The sequence below is a fragment of the Myotis brandtii genome, unplaced genomic scaffold (genome assembly GCF_000412655.1).
Source record: "Myotis brandtii unplaced genomic scaffold, ASM41265v1 scaffold806, whole genome shotgun sequence".
NCBI lineage: Eukaryota > Metazoa > Chordata > Mammalia > Chiroptera > Vespertilionidae > Myotis > Myotis brandtii.
Window position 1 is genome coordinate 125,122 of NW_005371249.1, and position 14,378 is coordinate 139,499.

Consider the following 14,378-nt stretch of genomic DNA (forward strand, 5'->3'; position numbering starts at 1 on the left):
TGATGCAGGTGCAGGGGGCGGCGGGGGGTGGGGGGGTGGGGGGGGGGACAGGAGCAGAGGGGAGGAAAGAAGTACCTGACCTCTCCCCCTCCCACCCTTCAATCTCCTGTGCTGCCTCCACTGACGAAACCTAACAGTGACTCCCAGGGGCAAAGGAGATAGTGCAATCTGTGGTGTCAGCCCCTGAGGCACAGAGCAGGGCAGAGAAAGTCAGAGAGTGGAATGGAAACACATTACAATGGAGAAGAGCCAGCCAACCCTGGAATGTGACCATCCAATGTCCCCAGCAAACCCCTCCTGACCAGGGCTTAATAAATCCACTGCCGTTCTGAGGTTACATGTTGGAATGAGAATCCCATAGTTAGGAACAGGCAGATTTGCTTCCCTGCTTCCAACCTTTTATGAAGTTGTTGACTTTAACGTTGATCATGAGCTCCTCACCCACTTGTCTCAGATCACAGATGTGAGGATCATATGTACCAGTAGTTCAGACTGGAGATGAGGCCATGTTCTCTGTCCCTTCCAGCTCAGGGAGGGTGGTTGAGGGGGCTCCTCTTGGGTAGCAGCAGAGAGTCTAGACCAGGGGTGGGCAAACTTTTTGACTCGAGGGCCACAATGGGTTCTTAAACTGGACCGGAGGGCCGGAACAAAAGCATGGATGGAGTGTTTGTGTGAACTAATATAAACATTACATAAAAGGGTACGGTCTTTTTTTTTTTTTAGTTTTATTCATTTCAAACAGGCCGGATCCGGCCCGCGGGCCATAGTTTGCCCACGGCTGGTCTAGACACACCCTTCAGACAGGGAGATGTGCTCCCTTCAACAGTGGTCCTGAAGACTCAAAGTACACAGTCAGCATGAGAGCCATCTTCATAGATTTTCATTGCTCACTGAAAATTAAACACAGACCTTTGCCCTCCTGGCTAAATGTTCTCCTCTCCTTGAGTCCTGCTCCAATCTGGGACTAGCCACTAGAACTCAAAATCATTCTTGGAGAGACAAACTATTTCGGAACCTCTGTCACTGGAGGAGGCACAGATGGTCCTGGAAGCCATGTTCCCAGTGACTTTGAGAGAAGAGGGATGCACATGAAAGTGCGACCTGTCACCCTCCACGAGATCATGCTGCCAAGATTTGTTGGATTTCAATAGATTAGCAAACCACATCGTTAAAGTCAGCCAGAGCTCGTCTGTACTCAGCATGGATTCGGCAAACCCAATATTATTGCAATTTTGATATCCTACAATTTGCAGGTTCCGTTCTCCTGGTCAATAATTACCGACACCTGCTCTCCCCCAAATTCTTTATAGCCTTTAAGGCCTATCTTATTCATTCATTTATTCAACCGATATTGTTGAAACCTGCTTTGTGCCGAGCATATTGCTGGGCACTGGAGCTAGAGTGGTGCTAAAGACACACTTGACCCCTGCCCTGGGAGGTTTTCCTCAACCTGCAGTCCCTTCCATCTTTGACCTCTGTCTGACCACCAATCTAATGATCCTACCACAGCTGACCCTCAATGACCATCTCTCTCCAGTCTGTGCTGAATCCTCCCCATCAAAACACAAGCTCCTGAAAGACTGAGCCCATGTCCTCCTCTGCATTAATGGGGCAGCACCCACACACGGGAGATCCAAATCCAACAATACACTTTCTAACAGATGAGGCCAATTGCTGGACCTCAGCCTCTTCATCTGTATAACGAGAGACATTATCTCAGGGTTTCCTGAGTCGAATTTTCTGAGTTTCTGCCTGTGAAAGCACTTGGCAAACCGTACACCTCTAAGCATCAGTAGGGAATATGTCTCTATTCACCACCACCACCACCACCACCACCCTGGGCAGTTAACTGAAAAGGAGCTGCGTCCAGCTCTTCTGCAGACCAGGGCTTGCCGTGTGTTCCTGGGTGAATCTCAGCCAAATAGGAGACACAAAGCAAGTGCTGACGAATCTGCCACCGCCACCACTGCCACCGACTCATCCCTCCCTGCAATTAAAAGGTGGGTCAATTACCAGTGGCTCATTTGTAATCATTACAGTTGTCTGAGTTTTCTCTGCTGATTGCTCGAGTTAAGAAGCCCCTAATCAGTGGAAGGGGCGTGGGTGCCTGAGAGCGCCTTTTGTCTGCCACCCCCGTCCAGTCCCACCTCCCATCCAAGCTGGGGGCAAGGGTGGCAGGAATGGGTACCTGTGCCTTCAGCCCTCGGGATCCAGAGGGTTATTGGAGCCTCAGAGGTTTCTCTGGGCTGGCCTCTGATGCAGGAGCCTGGGAGTAATCCCATTATGGAAAGGGACCCCGGACATTTTCATTATGTTGATGCATCCCGTCCATATTTCAGGCAGGTTTTCTCACTCTTTTGACACAGAAACAGACAGGTGGAGTCGTTGTGATTTGGGCTGCCTGGTTCCTTCCCCGGGGAGGCTGCTTTCACTGGCTCACATGATAATTGAATTTCACGGATGGAATCTTCCACATACTTCTCAATTAGGGATATGTACAGGCAGCAAGATTTTTCAGGTGTTGATCTATGATTGTCACTCTTTTTTTACCTTTAAATTAATCTTCTTAATTTCTGCCAGCTCCAAATCCGGCTTTGCTAAATAGCATTGTTCTGACTTAAATGGTCTAATCTGTTTGTCGTAAACTGGGTACAGCTGAAAATCATGTATGCAGGAGCCTTCCTCATTAATCACAGCTGACAAGAAGTCAGAAATCAAGAAGCAAAACTGTCTCGGAAGGCAGAGTGGGGAAAGACTGGGAAAAGCAGCCGACTAGGTGTGATAGCCTAGCTGGGAGGGCTGGTGCTGTGTTGCCCTGTGTGAATCCCAGCCCTCTCTGGGCTTCAGTTTCAGCGGGTGGTGTGTGTGGGGCGGGGGGTGTTAAGGGGGGGTTCAGATCAGTTGAGTCCTCAGGAACCTTTTCAGCTTAATAATCTTGAGACTATACATGACCTCTCAGAAAACACCACAAAAAAGGCTTCTTGGTATTTAAATGCACAGCTGTTGTTGACTCTAGAGAACATGAAGAGAACCTACAGTCTCAATACTCGACCACAGCATTTTCCAAAATGAGGCGTGCAAGAGGACTTCAGGTAGCAACGGAACACAGAATTGAGTAACACAGGAAAGCTACGCCCCCTTTCAAGTCTCCATCTCAGAGCAGCTCAAGGACTAGGTCTGGCGCAGCACATCTTGAATGCTCTCTAGTACGGGCGCGGCTGGCTCCCAGGTTAACAGAGAAGGAGCAGCCTGGGGCTCGGCTCCTTTGTCAGGCAACAGATCCAGTCAGGATCCAACTCCTGTTTGGTGGTGGTGTGTGTGGTTTCTTTGTTCTTCTCCACATAGGACAGAGACTGTTTTAAGATATATTTATTAAGGAACCGATTTTAAAGAATATTAAGTTAACACAGAAGCTATATGGCTATGGCAAAAATGTAAAGTAGCATGTAAACATTTGGTATTGCAGTCTCTGAAAAAAATATTTAGTGCCTCAGGAGGCCAGGCACCTGGGAGAGTAACACCTTTAGGTCCTTTAACCTCCCTCCCAACCCTCCACTCCCATATCTGGCCCACTCTTCCACCCCCTGCAGCCACCCCACCACCCTGGTGCAGACCACAGGAACCAGCTTTCTCACAGCCCTCGGATCCCCGGTTGTCACCGTTCTGCCCAGTTGAGTGATTAACTGTCCTGAGGGGGTTTCCCAGATTGTTCAGTTTTACCACCTGGACAATCCCAGGCAAACTGAGACAAACTGGTCCTCCTACAAGTAAGCTAGCCCAATCCCGAAGCAATGCTACCCCCACCTTCACCACCTCCACCCCAGTGGCTGCAGCTGCAGGTAAATCGACGTCCCTTCCCCCTCCCCACAGGCTGGCACCCTTCCAAATTCTGGTCTCTGCTTAGCAGGCCTGACAGTCTTTTATAACTCTCCCCCAACCCCTCAAGAGCGATTTCACACTTCTCCAGCCCTCCCCAACACACACCCCTATACCTCCCCTCCTCCCTCCACAGACGAATCTGCTCCACCAAGAGCATGGAATTCCCTCCCTCCCTGCCTGACCACTTCTCACCTCCTGCTGTACCTACAGGCACGCAGTCATTTCCCCTCGCTCTGTCCTTCTGTCCTGGCTCTCTCCTGTACCCGCAGTCACTCCCATCCTATTGGCACCTTCCCTTCAACATCATAACACTTGGTCTCTCAGCACCCGTGCACACCCTTCCCCATCCAGCCACCACCCTCCTGCTGCTCCTGTTCTCATCGTAATAGCTCTAAGGAGCTGTCTCCACTTCCCTTTCTCGCTTTTAGAGTCACTCGCCCTTCCATCCTGGCACTTTGGCTTCTGCCTCCTCTAAAACAGTTCTCTCCACACCTCTGATGCCCTGCTAATTGCCAGATCCAATGGATATTCAGTGTCTTTTTTTTTTTTTTGGTGTTTTACAGATATCAGCTGATTTGAGCAAAACTATCAATGTGTTTTAAAGTAAAATAAAAAGACACATCAACCAAGTAAGATAGGCATTCTTTCCCCCCATTTTATAACTGAGGAAACTGAAGAACAGAGAGGTTAAGTAACTTGCCCAAAGTCACACAGCTAGAAGAATGGAACAATGGCTTAGAAGTCTGTATTCCTTATACTCCCCAGTCTGCTTTCTTCACTGATGTCCATTCTCTTCCTCCTAATCTTTGTGTCTCCAGCACCTGGGAGAGGGTGACAACCAGGGAGTGCTCAACAAATGTTTGTGGGCTGAACTAACTGAATGCCTATGGTACACTCAGGAAAGTCACAGTCTAGGGGAGGAAAATCAGACAGCAGCCACCAGTGTGTGGGATGATATGCAGGATGTGTTCAGAGGGCTCTGACAATGATGAGCAATAATAACAGTAAGAGCCACAACAACAGTGTCACCATTTGTTGAATTCTAATATACACCAAGAACTATCTATATATATAAAAGGCTAATATGCTGTCTGTCCGACCAGTCACTATGACACGCACTGACCACCAGGCGGCAGACACTCAACGCAGGAGCTGCTGTGATGTGCACTGGCCATTTACAGAGAAATGGCACTGCGGACCTGGCGCCCACAAAGCAACACTCGGCTTTCCCCAAGTGGGACACAGGCCCTGCCACCACCCTGGAGCGACAGCCCACCAAATCGCAGCAGGCACTGCCAAGACCCCATGGCGCAAAATGCAGCCCACAGCCCAGCCCAGACCGAAACGGTCACTGTGGGCTCCAGGTAATGACATCACGTAGCAACGCCCAGCTTCCGCTCCCTAGCGACTAGCTTCCTTGGAGTTTCTTCAGCCCAGGAACACAACTTGCTTTATAGCCAGGTGGGAACATTTTACACTTTAACCAAATGTCGGTGAAGCATTTTCCTGTGCCTCATCTCATTTGATCCTCACAAAAGTCCTGGAGTAGGTAGATAGGAGACTTGGTGGAATCCTATTTTCTTTTCATTAGCCAGAAAATGAAGATTTAGAAAGCTTAGAAATTTGACCCGACTGTAAAGAAGTAAGAAATGGTGGACCTTGAAAATTTCTTCTGCTTTTCTCACTGTGCAGAATATAGTCAAACACTGCTGCAGTTAAATATTCTACTCTTGTTCGCCCTGCATGATCTACAATAATAATCTGCTTCGTGTTGATATTTACTGCTTTGTTGCTGACAATTACCTGAAAGAGAAGTTGGAGTGCTTCACTGGGCTGGAAAAAGTTTAGCTAAATCAGAAAGCAGGTCTAAATAAGCAAGTTTATTCTATATCTATAAAAGGCTAAGTTGACTCGTGCATGCACGATACATATAAAGCTCTCGCTGGTGCCAACTGCACATGTGTTTTGATGTGTCATTGTCAATCGTGAATTTGGTTGACACTTCTATTATAGAGAAAGGACGAGTAGCGATATTAAATATTTCTTCTAATTAATTTCCTTTCAATGTGCACAAATTCGTGCACTGGGCCACTAGTATTAAATATTTTTATCTGTTATCTCATTAAGTCTTCAAAACAATCCTCCCAGGTAAGTATTCTTTTTAAACTCACTTTACAGATCAGGAAATTAAAGTTCAAAGAGGTCCCCAGAGAAAGCCTCAGCGGGAGTACAGTGTATCTGGGAAGGATTCTCAGAGGAGGTGCCACCTGGGCAGGGTTTTGAAGCACAAGTAGGAATTACTCAACTACAGAAGAGCACGAGGTATTCTAGAGAAAGGGCACAGTGTCTGCAAAGATAAAAGAGCATGTACCTGCAGGGAACTACAGACAGCTGGAGTAAAAAAAAAAAAAAAAATGAGGAGAAGAGGTAAAGCTTTCGAGGGAAGCATGAAGAGGAGAAGGGGAGCCTCATAGGCCACAGGAAAGAATTTCAAGGTCATGGGGCTGTCACTCTCAACCTGTGGTGTGCATCAGAATTACAAAACCATGATCAAAAGTCTCCTCCACACAGTCTGAATCAGCACAAAACCATGTCAAAAGTCTCCTCCACACAGTCTGAATCAGCAGACCTAGGACAGGCCTCAGGAATTTTTGTGTGTGTATGTATATGTGTGTGTGTGGGAGGGGGTGCAAACAGCTTTATAACATATAACTGACATATAATAAACTGTACATATTTAATGTATACAATTTGATAAGGCTTGACATAGGTATATACCCATGAAACCATAACCACAATTAGGGTTATGGATTGGGAAATATCTCCTTTCCCCTGTTCCTTAAAACTTTGTAGAAGAATTTGAGTTGACTTAGTATTATGTCTTTCTTAAGTGTTTTGTAGAAACTCATCAGTGTGGGAAAGTTTTTGTAATTTATAAGTTCAATTTCTTTAATAGATAAAGGGTTATTCAAGTTAACAATTTATCCTTGAGTAAGCTTTAGTAATAGGTGTCCTTCAAGGAATTTGCCCAATTCAACTAAACTGTTAGATTTATTGGCATAAAGGTGTTCATAATAGTCTCTTCTTATCCTTTCTTTATCTGGAGAAGATGTAGTGATAGCACCTCTTTTATTCCTGATGTAGGAAATTTATATCTTCTCTTTTTTTTTCCCTGGTCAGTCAAACTGGAGATTTATCATTCTTACTGATCTTCTCAAAGAACCAGCTTTTATTTCCATTGATTCTCTCTACTGTTTTTCGATAGTCTATTTCATTGGTTTTCACTTTGATCTTTATTATTTCCTTTCTTCAGCTTATTTGGGTTTTATTTTTTCTCCCCTTTCTAGTTTCTTAAGATGGGAGCTGAGGTCATTGATTTGAGACTTCTTTCTTCTAATACACCCACTTAGTGCTCTAAACATCCTCATAAGTAACTGCGTTAGCAGCATCCCACAAGTTCTGATGTTGTCTTTTCAGTTCATTCTGTTCAAAATATCTTCTCATTTCATTTTTCACTTTTTTCAACCCATGGGTTACTTAGAAGTAAAGTGTTATTTAGTTCCTAAACATTTGCAGATTTTACAGAAATCTTTCTGTTATTGACTTATAATTTAATTCCAGTGTGATCTGAGGAAATATTTGTATAAAGTGAATTGTTTTAAATGTATTGTTTTACATTTATTGAGGCCCCAAATACAGTCTGTCTTAGTGTGTCGTATGCACTTGATACGAATGTGTATTTGCTTTTGTTAGGAAGAGTGTTCAATACATGCCGGTTGGGTCAAGTTGCTTGATTCTATAGTCTCACTGATTTTCCGTCTACTCATTCTATCAATGTTCAATTAAATGGACAGGAGTTCTTGTCCTGATGGGGTGGTAAATATTAAATAATCTCACAAATCTATAACTATCAATGGTGATTCATGTCAGACATTTGCTCTGGCAGAAATTGGAAAACAGGACTAAACAGCACAGAATCACAGGAAGTCCTATATATGTGCTGGCTTCTATTATCTTATTAGTAACATTCTTCCTATTATTATTTGTTCTATTATTTATCCATTTCACATTTCCTGAGCATCACTTTGGACTGTGCAAGGAGGCAAAGCTTCAAGAGATGGTCTTTGTCCTCCAATTGGACAGACCCCCAATGCCGTGTGGAAAGTGCTGTAATTAGAAACCAGGAGCCCAGAGAAGCACAGTCTGCCCGGGAGGGGATATGGGAGATCCTGAGCTGGGAATGGAGGTGGGGTGCCTCCTGGAGGCACTGGGAGTGCCTTGGAACTGCAAGGACTGATAGGAAGAGATTCAAAGGATTGAAAGCTAGCAAAACCGCTTTGTTGATTCCCCTCATTCTCTGGTGCAGACCTCCCTCCAGGAAACCTGACAAAGGTGAGGTGTCCCCTCCTCTCTCTAACCCAGTGGTTCTCAACCTTCTGGCCCTTTAAATACAGTTCCTCATGTTGTGACCCCCAACCATAAAATTATTTTCGTTGCTACTTCATAACTGTAATTTTGCTACTGTTATGAATTGTAATGTAAATATCTGATATGCAGGATGTATTTAGGCGACCCCTGTGAAAGGGTCGTTCAACCCCCAAAGGGGTCGCGACCCACAGGTTGAGAACCACTGCACCCCTTCCCCACCTCTCGACCTCTCCCCGCCCCCACCCTGGCCCCTTGCACACATGGTGGTGGGGGGTTTTGCTCAGCTGGGCCCCTTAGCCAATTAACACTCTTTGCATCTGAAAAGCTCAATCAGCTCCTCGGAGGTGTTAGAGATCAGAGTAATTAAGGTCTCTTTCTAATGCAAATCTAACCAGAAATTGAATGTTTGTCTCCTTGGAAAATTAGGGTCCCGAGTTTTACAAGGAGGCAGTGAAATTCAGAATGGGGAGGTGATGGCTTCAAGAACTAGAGGCCAATTTGTTTGGACGCTCTCCAGAAATATTTGATTCAATTAAATAAAAATTGACTCCCTATGGCAGCAGAAGTAATATTTTTAAAGTGCCAATCGCATCCCCTCTCTCCCCTGGTCCCTGATGCACTTGCAATAAAACTCAAGGCCCAACGTCATCTGGCCCCTGCCTCCCCCACACACCTTCATCTCAGGCCCCTTTAAAAAGTGCTTGTCACACGTTGCAATTATTTTATTTATAGGCTGGCCTCCCCCACATCATTAAGTAAATACATCCACGATACTACTCACCCTGGAGCACAATATATAAAGTTGTCCGAGTGAAAAACGGCTTGGTCGCAAATTAGCACTTGCGATTTGGAATATGCCCTAGAGCCATTCAGAATAGGGCTCATACTGAAAACTGCCACTGTTTCCCCCTCTGCACCATCGCCCCTTCTCGGCCCTCACCCCACACCCTGGGTGCCGGCCGTAAGGCAGCAGCAGCCGGTTCTGACCTCTGGTTGTGTCACAGAGGTCAACCTTCTGGAGAACTAATGCTCTCGCTCAGAGGTGCCCCTCGGCTTCCTGAGCACTTTTCACAAGTGGCTTTTTTAAGTCAGACACAAACATAACCTCCAAATACAAAGAAAATTCCCCAGCCATGGGAACAGACAGACAGAAACCACCTTTTATTGAACTAAGTTGTGACTCTTCATTTTCCTGTCTCCCCACTGGGAATGCATGCTCTGCCCGGGAAGGGTGGACCAGGTCTATCTCGTTAACCACCTATCCGAAGCTTCCAGAACAGTGCCTGCCACTTGAGGGATGTTCCAGAAACATGAATATTTTGAATAAATGTGTTTTCTGAAACGGCGGTGTATGGGCTTGGTGCCAGCACCACGGGCACAGAGGTGGCCAAATACAGACTCAGCCCTGGGGGAGCTCATAGCCCAGCAGGGAGACCCAAAGGACCAAGGAATTATGCGTTCACTAAGCACCTGAGTGCCCCCTACAGTGGAGTCAGGCCACAAGTGCAAGGACAAGACATGAATTCCATCATGTGAGTTTGGGGGTTGGTTTGGGGGGTGGGGAGAAAGGAAGCAAGAAATGATTGCCTTCCCATTGTTGGCAATTTCCTGAGCTAGGAGGGATCCCAGCACCCCGTTTATTCACCAAGCACTGCTGGAGCCAGGCATTGCTCTGGGCACTGAGAATACACTGACAAATTAAGTCTGTCCGTCGTTAAGTGAATCAGTCTGATAGGCGGCAAAGATGGGCAAAAATAAAATAAAAAGAACACATATCATACTATCAAGTCCCACGGTCACAACAGACATAAATGTGAGTCCAGGCATCTCACAGAAGTGAGCATGATTTACCACAATGAGAGAGTACAGTGAGACTTCTTGGAAAAGACGATGCCTGAGTTGGGTTTTGACAGACAAATAGGAGTTTTCCAGGCAAAAGAGAGGAGAATGGCATTCCAGGCCAAAGGCACACCAGGTGCAAGGGTACAGACATGTGAACCAGCATGATGCATTTGAAAAACTGCATTTGGGGTCACTGTCAAAGTGTAAAGTGAAAAGGCCGAGATCTCGGGGAAATGAGACAGGAGACGTAGCAGGGCCCAGATGCTGGAAGGTTATTTCTGGACTTTATGCCTCAAGCTACACGGGACCAGTGCTGGGGTTTAAGTACAACAATCATGAATCAGCTTTTGATTTGCAATAAAACACCCCAAATCTCAGTGGCTTAAAACAACAATCAGTGTTTTTTTACTTACGCATCTGGGGTCAGCTGGATGTTGGCTGGTTTGGGCTGAGGTGGTTTGGCTCTTATCCACGAGTCTCATCTTCCTTCTGGTAGCGCCAGGCCAGCCCGGGCATGTCTTGCTCATGGCAGAGGCCCAAGCGTGCAAAAGGAGACATGCAAAGTATCTTGAGGCCTGGGCTCAGACCTGTCAAGTCATCCCTTCCACCTTATTCTGTTGACCACGTGAAGTCATGTGGCCTAGTCCAGATTCAAGGGCATGCACCTGCAAAGTCATATGACAAAGGCCATGAGTATAAGAAGAACGGAAGAACTGGGTCCAACAATGCACTCTAGCACAAGTGATGTGATCAGATCTCTGCGTTAGGTCTCTCACAGCAATGTGGAGGGTGGATTAGGAGGGATAAGGCAGGCTCAGAGATTCAGGCATGAGCTAAACGAATGCCCCAGGATCCCACAATTCACTCTTCCCTCTATTCCACGCACTGGGATTTAGCCAGATCAGGCAAAGGAGGGGCTTATCCTTTGTTCGATTCTAAGAGCTCATTCTGAGCACTTTGGTCCTTGCAGTCGTGAATACGAACCTTTGAAATAAGCAGATAAAGGCTAATATTCAATAAACTAGTGAACAAGGGTTTTCTTTAACTCTCTTGGAAAAGACATCTCTGAGACAAAAACAAAGCTGAGCTGCAATATTGGATAAGCCCCACTGATCACAAGAAAACCTAACATAGGTAATTGAGTATTGGCAAACGCAACAGAACCAAATAAAGCAAGTAATTAACAATTACTGTGCTCCTAGGTAATGGAACTACAAATCCAGGCTGTCTAGGTGTTTGTCCCAGGCATCAGATAAGAACAAAGTGTTTGTTAGTGGGTGAGTAACCCAGGTGTGAAATTCATTTTGTTAGACAAATCTGAAAATAGGCTTGAACCACGCAACGGGAAAGAACAGAATTCATCGAGGCTTGCTCACTGGGGGCACACAGGGAATAAACTCCTGGCTCTGGTTTTTGTTTAAAAAGGGTGAGTTGTGGTAGATTGTTTCCAAAACTGACCCCAGTTATTTCTCTTCCTGAATCTTTGTTGCTCTGTAGATGAGACTTTGTAGCTCTTCCCATTAAGATATGGAGTCTCTTGCCCGACCCCTTGAGACTGTGACTAGCTTTGACCGTTACACTGTGGCAGAGATGACATTATGCTAGTTTCCATTGTAAGCCTTAAGGGCCATTGCACCCTGCAATTTGCTCTCTTGGGACCCTTGTTCCTGCCATATGAACAAGCCCACATGAGGCTACGGGAGATGAGTTAATGAATCACCCCAGTTGTCCTGGCAGCAGCCCCAAATATGAAAAGTTTAGCCAAAATCAGCAAAGCCAATCTGCAGCTGACCACAAGAGCAAGAGGAATCCTAGCCGAGGCCAGAAAACCTGCTGGCTGAGCCCAACCTAAACAGCCGACCTACAGAATCTTGAGGTTAATAAAGGATTGTTATTTTAAGCCACTAAATTTTAAAGTGATTTGTTACACAGTAATAGATAACAGATCTAGGAATATTCTACATCAAAACACCTGGACACCAATTAGCACTTGGATAAAATAATGATATCACTGCTACCAATTACTGGGCACCTACTGTCTACTGGGAACTTTGTGTATCTGAAACTTTTCTGGGTGCTTCATGTACATCACCTTATCTCATCCTTGAAACTCTTCAAGGCAGAGTTATTTTTCACCATTTTGCAAATGGGGCACATGAAGAAACTGAGGCTGCGGAGACAACTTGCCAAAGGTCACACAGCTATTGTCTAGGATTACATACGATGTATAGCTATACATGTATAGGATGGATATAGGGTGAACACACTCCTAGGCAAGTAGGGCCTCTCAGAGGGAGTCCTGAGCCACTTCTGACTTTTGAAGTGCTTGTATACTAATAAATAAAGATATAAAGAAACAGCTACCCTAATTGTGATGTATTTTAATTCTTTACATTTATTAAGTGGCCACTTTCAATATCAAAGGAAAGGGCAAAGCAATAAAACTGCTAATCACAAGATCACAGCATTTATTTAAAAGCATATTAATTTATAGTGTACTAAAAGTGATGTGCTCAGTAATGGGATGCAAATGCTACTTTGTCAGCTGAGCATTTTCCGCTTTCATCTGTCAGTGTATCCATGTGGTGGGACATATAACCTACATAACCTTTCATGAGGTCAGGCCCAGCCACAGGGCCTTCCTGGCCACCCCCACACCCAGCCCAAGCCCCCAAGAGGGGCCCGTGCATGGGCCAAAGGAATCCATTCTCAATGCTCAAGCAGCCCTCACTGAGAGATGCGCTCCCAGGGAGGGCTCTCAGAGAAACTGAATTTCCTCCCCTCATCAGAGAATGAAGTCATCTTGATGAGGACACACAGGACATCCCAGGTGCCCAGGGAGTTAAATTCCCAAATCTGACCTTTTTCTTAGCCAGGGGAGAGGCGAGAGCTGGTCGCACAAGCAGGCTCAGTTCAACTCCCCATCCCAGGGCTGAAAGGGACCCAGAGGTTCCACATATACCACCCTCATGCCATCCTCTCTAGAGCCCCCTGACAGGAGCCCCTCACACACCTCCAGAGGTGGGAGATCACTACGTCTCAAGGCTGTCAATTACATCTTCAGGTGGTCTGCCTGCTACAAATTCTTCCTTTTGCTGAAAAGGAAATGGGCCTCCTCACAACTTCAATGAACTGGTCCTGCCTTTGGCCTGCGGAGAACTAACTTTCTGGGGACTTAGGAGGGGATGTTGAGGGGGAGAGGTGTCCAGTGATAGAAAAAGAAAAGGGAAGAGGGAAGGCGCTAAAACTGTCTTTCCCAATTTACGGCGAGGCGAGACCATCTCATATCCCTGCTCATAATTCTTATTCATATCGGTCACACATCATCTTGCCCATTCTGCCGTGGTAGATGCTGAGATCCTTGTAAACCCCAGCTCCTTCAGAAGACCCAAAACGCATTTTCTACGGGATCCTGTGCAGAGAGCTGGTTGCTATGGTAACAATTGGATGTAAATTTCCCAGAACCCCCAACTAGACTATTAATCAGAAAGATGAAGAAAGGGCCAGGCCATAAATAAATCAGTTAAGAAATCATCTCCTACTGGAAGGACCAGGAGCAGGGCCACCACTACCCCACCAAGGTGACAACTCACCCCTCCTTGTGAGCCTCTGAAGTGAGAGGAGGGGCAGCTGGAGCTCTGGAGGGGATACTGCCTCACTCCCCTCTCCAGCTGTTTGTCCCTCATCCTTGTGGGGTCCGGGAGGTCTGGCTATGGCAGCTGCACTGGAGAGTGAGGAGAAGGGCCAGGAACATCAAAGGCAAAAATGTTGGACCCTGAAGACCATGTTCTGGGAGGCCTGATAGGAGTTCTCTATGAACTGTGGAGATGAGAAGGGCTTAGATTCGGCACTGATGGATGACAGAAGAGTTAGAGTGATGGGGCCGCATTTTAACTGGAAGTTGCGGGGTTTGTTTGGTTGGTTTTTCTCCTCGAGGATTTTATCTTGCTTTTTAAAATGTTTCTATTCGGCTGTCTTAATGAGTGCTATGAGAGGGCTTGCTAAGCCTCCCAAGGGAAGTAGACCCACCAGGAAACTGGCGGGTCCCCCCACCAGCCTGTTGCTGCTGGGGCGGGGATGGGGGTGGGGGGGGATGAGGTACTTGCTCTGATAGAAACCAGTCCTGGAAGGAAAGCTACAAAGGCTGCTCCTCCCGCTACCCTCTCCAGTCCCCCCCCCCCCCCCCCCCCCCCCCCCCCCCCCCCCCCCCCCCCCCCCTCCCCCCCCCC

The 14,378-nt window shown here is 46.4% G+C and overlaps 1 protein-coding gene across 4 annotated transcripts in view; it reads right to left on the bottom strand.

The window, feature by feature from the left end:
- The window catches only part of ALDH1B1 (aldehyde dehydrogenase 1 family, member B1), a 211,716-nt gene that overhangs the window by 118,357 nt on the left and 78,981 nt on the right, over positions 1 to 14,378 (bottom strand). For 3 of the 4 annotated variants that reach the window (XM_014531535.1, XM_014531533.1, XM_014531534.1), the window contains one exon: positions 10,563 to 10,814. The exons of the other annotated variant lie outside the window; for it this stretch is intronic. The gene's annotated coding sequence lies outside the window, so the exon portion shown is untranslated. The remainder of the gene's footprint in view (positions 1 to 10,562; positions 10,815 to 14,378) is intronic. 4 annotated transcript variants of the gene reach the window in all.